We start from the raw sequence: 9,587 nt of genomic DNA, 5'->3' as shown, positions 1-9,587 counted from the left end.
TGCTAGCTCCCAAGCCCATGGGCACCTCCTCTCAGCTTTGGTCAGCCAGTTAGCCAGCCACCACAGACAGGAAGCAGAGTCCAAGTAGCACCTACACAGAGCCTTCCTGCTTCTTGCTTTCCAGAGGCTCTTTTTTACCTCAGAAGAAGACACACTTAAGTGACTTTTCTAGCCGGTTTTAACACGTTGTTGTATCATATGTGTGCCCATGAAACAGTTTCTGCTATTCATCTCCTCTACTCATACTCATATTCTACTTACTACAGGAAATAAAATCCATGGTCTCCTTTAACACAATTTGCAACTTTAATGAAAGGGGCTATAAAACAACTTTAAAATAATGTTTGTCCTTGTTCTCAGTCTTTATTTCAGCAGAAAGACATCAAAACAATTATGTCAACAACTATAAGTTGTAGTTTTTAGACATGCCTGGTACCCAGCACCCCAGATAACTGGGGATGCCTGCTACAGTTTCCTCTATAGATACAAATTGGTTCCATGGCTCCAAAGGCCACTTGTAACACAAAATCAGGTTTAATAATTTTCTGTCTGTTATTAGTCACTTGCTTGTCTTTAGTTATAGCCCATGTCCTGTATGCCAAATTTCTGAATCAATAAATTAAGAGCTGTAAGAGTGTAGTAAAAAGTGATTGGTCAATGAATTACAAGATTCCTGTATCCCAACCCTAGTTTTTCCACCTTCTGGCTCCATGACCATGAACAAGTAAGTCAACCTTTCTGAGTCTCATTGTCCTCACTTCAAATAGGAGTTTGTCATGTATCATCAATTCATGGGGTTTTTGTGAAGAGCTGATGAGATACTTTCTAGCTAGCAAGATTTAGCAAATAAAAAGACATGACTGTCAGTTAAATATGTTCCAAATATTGCATGAGACATATTTAGCTAAATATTCGGGACTCATTTATACTAAAAAGGTTATATGTTATTTAACTGAAATTTAAATTTAACTGGTGTACAGTGTTTTAGCTGGCAATACTATTAACATCTTGGGCCAGATAATGCTTTGTTGTAGGAGCTGTCTTGTACATTGTAGGATGTTGCGCGGCATGACTCACTTCTACCCACTGGGTGCCAGTAACACTCCCTCAGTTGCGACAATGAAAAATGTCTCCAGGCATTGCCAAATGTCACCCCCCATCCTCATTCCACTTGAGCCTCTCTAGATTTTGAGTTAGATTTAAGTCGGTGGGTTCTTTCCGCTCTTGCTTACTAGTTGCATCACCTTAGACTCAGCCTCAGTTGGTGTAACCATACAGTGAGGATAATAATATAAAGATTATTGAGTAGACTAAATGACAAAGTCTGTTTAATAAACATTCATACAGTGCTGCGTGCATGCACATTTCAATTATTTATTAATTTAATATATATGATGATCCTAATAGATTGTACTGATTGTTAGAATTAGATTAGTGTTATTATTTTATACAGCCCTGAAAGCAGATGCTGCGCCATATGTTTCCTTTTGTACTTCCTTACACTGTGTCCTTACACCAACCTTGTTAGCTAGACAGGGCAGGCAAGTAATAGCATCTTCATCTGATGAATAATGAGCCCACATACTTGCTAGAGAGATGAGATGAGCTTGAATGAGAATCCAGTTTTTCTCATCCTTGGGCCAACTCTCTCTAGTGTCACAAACTACTTCCCTCTCAAGAATTGTGCCAAGTCCTCTGAGAAAACAAGAATGGTAATATTAAGGGAGGGTTTGTTTCCAAAAGGCTTAAGATAGCCTGGAGGAAAAAAGCATAAACAAAGGAAAAATATATGACAATAGAAGAGAGTATCCACTAACTGGTAAGACAAATTAGGAGCAGTATAACAGGATTTCAGAAAAAGGTGGATTTAAAGGTGCTCTGGGCTTTAAAGAATGGCAGGGTCTTGAATGTACAGATAAAAAAAGGGGACTATATGTAAGGGGCACCTACCAAGTTCCAGGCATTGTGGCGGATGCTTTATATAAAATAGGGTGTTCTCCCAGCATCCCTGTGAAGAAATGTTACTGCTATGTCTCCATTTTACAAATAGATTAAGGCTCTAGATAAAGCTCTCCAGGAAGTCACATTGTTAATATCTGGTAGAAATCAAATTTAAAATCACTCTTCCAATAGTAAAACCTAAGTAATTTCATGTGCAAATACGAGAGAGGGAAGGGCGGTATATGCCTATACAGCAACATAAAAATGGAAAGCATGGAAATCGCAATGGCATAGATAAAACAAAGGACTAGGGTGAGGAGGGAAACCTATTTTTGTTAAACAGAGAATGCTTGTAAAAGTGCAACATAAAAACAAATTATCTAGGTAGGTTGGTTTCTTTACAAAGGCTTGTCACTAATTGATATTTTCTGTTGTTTGTTTATTTACTGTACATCTGTCTCTACAGACTAGGCTCCCAGGAAACAGTGACCTTGTCCGTCTCCTCAGTTTCTATGCCCACATCACTTAAAACATGGTTGCTGTCTAAAGGGTAATCAGTATATACTGTAAAATATGAATGTTTTAGAGTGAAAGGAAGAATAAATGTCAGACACAGCAAATTTCTGAATGAAAAATAATTTAGAAAAATATCTGATAATGTAGGGCAATTAAAATTCAAAATTAAATCATGAGGACAAATGTAGGAAAGATAAATATGAATTATTGGATTTAATCATAATATGTTCCCCTATTTATTTTCATTCATTAAATACACATTTATAGTGTGTCTAATAAATGTCAGGCTCTGAATTAAGAGCTAGAGATTCAAAACAAGAATAAGGCACTGTCTTTGTCCTTATATATTTTCACTGGCTACCAGAGAATGCAGACATGTGAGTTATTTATTGGTGTTACAAAGTTAAACTCTGCTCAAGGTGGGCAGGTGACGCATGCAGTCAGTTGCTCCACTGCTGGATGGACAGGTTTGGCAACAGCTTTTGTTTAGCATAAAAATCCTTAGCTATTTTGTTTTCAAAAATTCCATAGGTGCTAGGACATCTCAATACAATCTTAGGCTGTATTCATCTTAATTCACTCAGAAATATTTATTGTGACCCCTCTAAACATCATATACTGTGCTTAGTGAGAATAGTATAAGCTATAGAATCTTGGCTTCATAAAGCTTACATTCTAGTAGGAAAGAGACAGTTAATATGTCCACAGACCAATACATACCATAATTGCCAAACTATAGCTTAAACTATGAAGGAAACACATGTCAGGGCATAGATTGGTTTTCTGTGGCTGCTGTAACAAATTACCACAAATCTAGTGGCTTAACTCTGCCAAAATTTATTATTTTACAGTTTTGGAAGTCAGAAGTGTGAAAAGGATTTTACTGGACTGAAATCAAGGTGTCAGTAAGGTTGCGTTCCCTCGGGAGACACTAGGAGGAATTCTTTCTCATCTTTGCCACCTTTTAGTGGTTGCCCACATTTCTTGGCTCATGGTCCCTTGTCACTCTGACCACTACTTCTGTTATCTCATCTACTTCTATGACTCAGAATCTCCTGCCTTCCTTTTTCCCTTATAAAAATCCTTGTGATTACATTGGACTCATCTAGATAATGCAGGCTCTTCTCCCCATCTCAAGATCTTTAACTTACATCTGCCAAGTCCTTTATGCTAAAGTAACATATTCCCAGGTGCTGGTAATTAGGACTTGGACATGTGCTAGAGTAATATATTCACAGGTACTGGTAATGAGGACATGGACAGGTTTGGGAACCCATTCTTCTGCCTACCACAGGCGAGATGTTGGAAAACAAGGCAATGGAGGCAGCAGAATTTCAACAGGGTGGTCAAGAAGTTCTTATGAAGCTGTGTATTCAATAAAATAGTTTCAATTCAAGGGAAAAGATTGTTCCACTAATTCCTGAACTATCTAAATCACATCAAGGACATTTCCTTTATCTCTGAACATCCATTTTAAAGAATTTTTGGCAAACTGTGGAATACGTAATATTTAAATCTGGAAGATGAGGGCGTAAGGAAACTGCAAAGAGGGATACAATCCGGTTATTTTGAGCCCATTTTACAGTATGTTGTAAGTTAAAGAAAATATGCAATTATGTTATACTTGTTGCCACCAATATTTTCAGCATAAAAGAAAAGAGTTGCAAACAAAAAATCCAATATATTAAATAAAAACTTTGGATCTTAAATATGATTTGTAAATATCACTGTGAGTTCACGGTATCTTCACTTTTAACAAAATATATATTTCTTAGCTCTGTACAAAAGGCCTAGAAGCCATGACAGTCTAGTAGCGATGATCACCTCCAGTGTCCAGAAATAATTTCTAAATACCATTTGCCACTAAAGGGATAAGGGCTCCTTGGAGAAACAGTTGATTCTAGGTCAGAGGCAGGAAATGTACAAAATGAATGTGGATGTCTTCATGAATCGGAAAGCCAGGAAGCTCTCATGGGGTCATGCTAAAGAGACGTAGGGAACCAACTTGAGAGACTCCCGCTGGCCAAAGATGGGGTAATTTTGGCTTCAAAAAACTGTGCCTTCAAATGATTAAGATCCAATATAGTTTTAAAACCAGTGTGCACCAATTTTCTTAAGGAGTAGGAAAAATAAATGAAACTCTTGATCCACAAGTTAAATTTGCTAGGGTATGGTTAATGACTCTGAAATTTGATAATTAAAGGTAATTGAATTTAGCCTTTATCTTCCTTTTGCCATATGAATTGTAATTCAAAGTAACCAAATTAGACCTACTACATGACGGAAAATTCTTATATTAAGAAAAATTCAGCTGATTAATGGAATAAGAATAATGGACAGCCTTTATTTCATGACTGGTAGTAAAAGATGTGTCATGGCAGTGGCAATCAGTGAATGGCAAAATCATTAATAAAAGGTTGGTAGGGATCTTTACAAAGAAAGGATCAGAGTGTCATCACCTGAACCCACTGGTCCTTTTTAGCATTATTAAAGCTGAGACATTCCAGATGTTCTGTGCCTTCTGATATGATGCAATATGAAGTACTCAGTGCAACCCAAGAAGTATTTTTGCAAAATAAAATTAACTCAAATATAATCAAGATTTTAGAATTAACTTTCACTCTACAGGAAATCTGGGGAACAGATGAACTTGTTAAAAACAATCACAGGCATGCAGGCAGCCAAATCCAGAATATGAAATGATCTGTAGGACAATTTACCCGATTTCTTCAAAAAAGTTCATTGTACTTTAAAAGGGGCGGGGTTGTTCTAGAACAAAAAAAATTTATAAGAGATTTAGATATGACCAAATGCAAAGAATATACCTGATTTTGATTCTAATTTGGACAAACTAAGCAAAATAATGCATTTTTTTCAAAATAAATAATGAGCTAGATTATAACCCAAAGAATTAAATATGCATGAATCCATAATGATATAAATAATGATTGAATAAATAAATAAATGAGAGGGAAGTGACAAATCTTCCCTATAGAAAAACCCAAATAATGCACATAGATACTCTTTCCTCAAGGAGGTGGAGAGTATGGAAAATAGGAACTTCACAGTGGATATATCAGAATATACCACTATACATGCATACATACACACACGTGCATATAAATATAAGTGTTTATGTGTTTTTATATATGCATGTGTGTATATACATACATGTATGCACACATACATATGTATGTATAATACACACACACGCAGTATCTCACTTTAACCAAGTGATCAAAATTAACATTACCTATGATAAGTCATGTTGATTTCAAGTGACCCTTGGTATGATGCATTGAGAAAGGCACTTCACTTTTGCAATATTCCTCCTAAAAACGACGACTCCAGTCTAATCGTGAAAAAACATCAGACAAATCTCAAACAGGGACATTCTACAAACTAGTGCTTTTAAAACATCAAAGTTATAAAAATCAATTTAATTTTTGTTGTTATTGTTGCTGTTGTTCTCATTTTCCATGTGTAATCCTTTCCTATAGATTTATACTAAAATACGTAATGGAGTTTAGGGTTATTCCTACTCAGATAAAGGACTCTGTTCTTAAATCATAATTTACCCTGGAGGCTGGGTATCTTTCTTCCCCACCCCCCTAAACTGGATGGCATGGAGGAGGTATTATATTAATTTCTATTTACACTTTTAAATTAGTGGCTATCATGAGAAACTTGAGATTGGATTGATCTCAAGTTTGGAAATGATGAAAACGCTACAAAAGTTGTAGTGGAAAATGACCCAGAATTAAGCTGCTGATGAAAAACCCTGACTATAGTCACTCGCTTTAGAAAGGCTTAAGCCTAGTTTTTATGGCCTTGGTTCCAGTTAAACAGAGTCTGGGAATGGGAAAATTTATGTTATGTATTTTAATTTCCTAACAGTAAGGAAATATTAACATGCTAACTTTATCCATAGAAACATGGTAACTGGTGGTTAATAGCTTCCAAATTTCAGGCATTTTACTGTGGTAGATACTTTACTGTGGCAGGTATTATATCTTTTTTATATGGTACTATGTCTTTTATTCGTGATAGGTAATATACCTTTACTGAGACCCTTTAGGGCAAGACAGTGGGAAACATGCATAAACCAACACAGAAAATAGAGAAATGATTACTCACCTAGGGAGAACGTCACATGGACTCAATTAAATATCCACTCTGAAAAATTCTGAGAGCTTCTGGAAGCAATATCTCAACAGAGGTTCTAAGTAGATATGTAGAAACAGAATAGACTAGGAAATTAACCTCACAGAAATGACAAGTGACTTCTGAGTTCTGATACTTTGGCAAGATGCTTCCCCTTATCTGCTAAGCCCAAGAATCAACAGGAAGAAAAAAAAAAGTAGAGAAGTGTGGAGATGTGTGTGTGCGCGTTTGTGTTTGGGAGTGGGAGGTTCTGTTCATTCCTCAGCCCCGATATACATTCCCTAGAGCCTTTTCTCTCTCTTTCTTTCTTTCTTTCTTATCTTTTCTTTTTTTGTTACCTCTCATAAGCAAGAGGAATTACTGATCTGACGTAGGCTTCTGGGACATTAATTACCATCATGAGAGCCCAGCTCCCTTCTGCATCCTCCTTCCTGAGCCTAGAGCAGCAGGGAAGGGGCTGCAGGTCAGCGGGCACAGCTGACTTATTTTCTCTCTGCATAAATGCCCCCTTTTTGCTGTTCCACGTCTCTGGAGTGGTAAGTGGACTGAGTGTCCACCACTTCTTGGCAGGCAGCCTGACTAACTCATTGATTCTCCTTTTAGGACACAAGTGCTATGCATTCTCACACCCTCGGTCTCTGTGGGCCAGTAGGAAGGGGGAGATATCTCTTTGTTAGGTCTTAGATTGTTTTTTGGCCCACTGTAGATGAAAGCCCTGAATTGCAGATGAACTAATATATGAATGGAAAGACATAAAACACCCACAAAAACTCACACCCCCATTCATTATAAGTTCCCAGGTTACTGGGTCAAGGATGTGGAATTTTATGTCTACTGGCAGTTATGCAAAGAAGAGCAATTGTGAGCATCTCTGGAGATTTTACCATGTCCCTCAAAGGGAGGATCCTCTCAGACCTAAAGAAGAAGCCAACTCTTGCTGGACACTGTGTTTTAAAATATAGATTTAGATGACTATTGGGGAGAATTTACACTAACCATCTACACGCTGCCATTAAAGACACGCTTACAAATGTCAGGATTTTCTGTTTCATAAATCAGACTCAGCTTTCTGAATTCCACATCCCAGAATATGATCTGTGTCTCATTTCCCCCCTTGATTCTGACTTTTGTACCTTTTTAGTTGTAGGCAAACTCCTCCTGAGGGTTTGGAACAATGGAGGGAATTTAGATTGCAGCGTACAACAGGCTTGCTTCAACTCTCTCCTCTCTAAGCATCTTTGGTTTTTATACCCTTTTACCTAGGAGATTCTTATCCTGAACTTGGTCTGAGAACCACAGTTAAAGTTTATTCTCCCTCATTTCTCACCCCATAATGGCCCATGCAATTAGAGACAGCAGTCAACTTACTTACATTAGCAGGCAGAAAGGTTTTTTCAGCACACATTACAGCAGTCTGCGTTGCAAACCTCTACGCACTTCCAGACATTTAGATATCTTGAGGATTTAAATTTGGATAATTGTAATTATTGTTATTGAGTGTTCATGTCTGTGTGTGTGTTAATGATAACACACTCTGGTAATTAGCAATCTAACATCTTTACTGTTTTTTCTTTTTAACAGTTTCCCTAAATAAATCTGAAAATATCCTTGCCTTTAGGGAAAAATAACCAAAAAAATAAAGATGTCCTTGGGTTATATTGTTTCCCTTGCCCCAAACATGGAAGTAGCCCCCTGACAAGGGGCCTTCATTTCTTTTCATGGGGAATCGTGTTAGAGACAAAAATCTTGGAGCTACAGATTGGTTGTTGAGATCCCTATTAACACACGCAGGTTGTAACGTTCTCTGTGAGTTTTCAGGATGAAGCAAAGTGAAGCAGAGTGTATCAGCCACTCCCAAGATGGAGTTTTCTTTTTGTCCAAAAGAGCCAGAAGTTCACACTTATGTTTCCAATTTAATACCATTTCTTTTGACGTTGTTCTAATAAGAGTGATAATTTCCTCTTTTTTGCTCTCTTTGATATATCAAGTTACACATTGTCATATCAAGCCACATATTTATACTGGTACCCTCCTCTCCAAATTAAGAGTATTTAGTAATGTACTTATTCACTTATTTTCTTGTCTATTGTTTTATATCTGACTCAAGCATCTCAGGAAAGTTCCCAAATTGTACAGGTCCAGGTGATCTTTTTCCCTTATGATTATTTAAATAGTAATTGCTTAAAAATAAATCTCAAACTCCCTCCAAACTTAAAAAAAAAGATCATTCACAAACAGAAACCACTTGAAATGCCAAGAGAAATACCACAGGGTTAGGCAAAAACAATGGAAATGATGAAACAATCAATGAAATACAAGCCTCTGAGATGTTGTTGAAAATAGTCCTTTAAATATATTCATGGACATGAGTGTCACTCTGACTTTCTAGCCAGTTAGCCTGAATATTTCACTACACTATAGTCAATTGAGTGAATGTAGATATCTATTTTTGCTGTATTGTAAGAGCCCAACATTTTAAAGTCTAATTAAGAATGGCATAATGTACAACCAAGAAGGAGAAGAATCAATAGTGATAAGAATCATTCAAATCTTTTCAAACTTTACCAAAAAAAATTTTTTTCGTTTTGAGGAGGATTAGCCCTGAGCTAACTGCTGCCAAGCCTCCTCTTTTTGCTGAGGAAGACTGGCCCTGAGATAACATCCATGCCCATCTTCCATTACTTTATATGTGGAACGCCTACCACAGCATGGCTTTTGCCAAGTGGTGCCATGTCCGCACCTGGGATCCGAACCGGCAAACCCCGGGCTGCTGAAGCAGAATGTGCGAACTGAACCGCTGCGCCACCAAAAAATTTTAAGTGGAGCAATTTCTGTGGTTTCAATATTCCACAAGGTTCAACTCACAAAAGACAACGTTGTGTATAGATTATGACATCTTTTGATGAGGATGTCAGTATGCCTTGCTCTCTGCCTGCGTCTATGCTAGGGCAACGATCCGCTCCCCT

Source organism: Equus asinus, chromosome 20 (genome assembly GCF_041296235.1).
Source record: "Equus asinus isolate D_3611 breed Donkey chromosome 20, EquAss-T2T_v2, whole genome shotgun sequence".
Taxonomy (NCBI): domain Eukaryota; kingdom Metazoa; phylum Chordata; class Mammalia; order Perissodactyla; family Equidae; genus Equus; species Equus asinus.
This window is presented reverse-complemented; position numbering follows the sequence as displayed.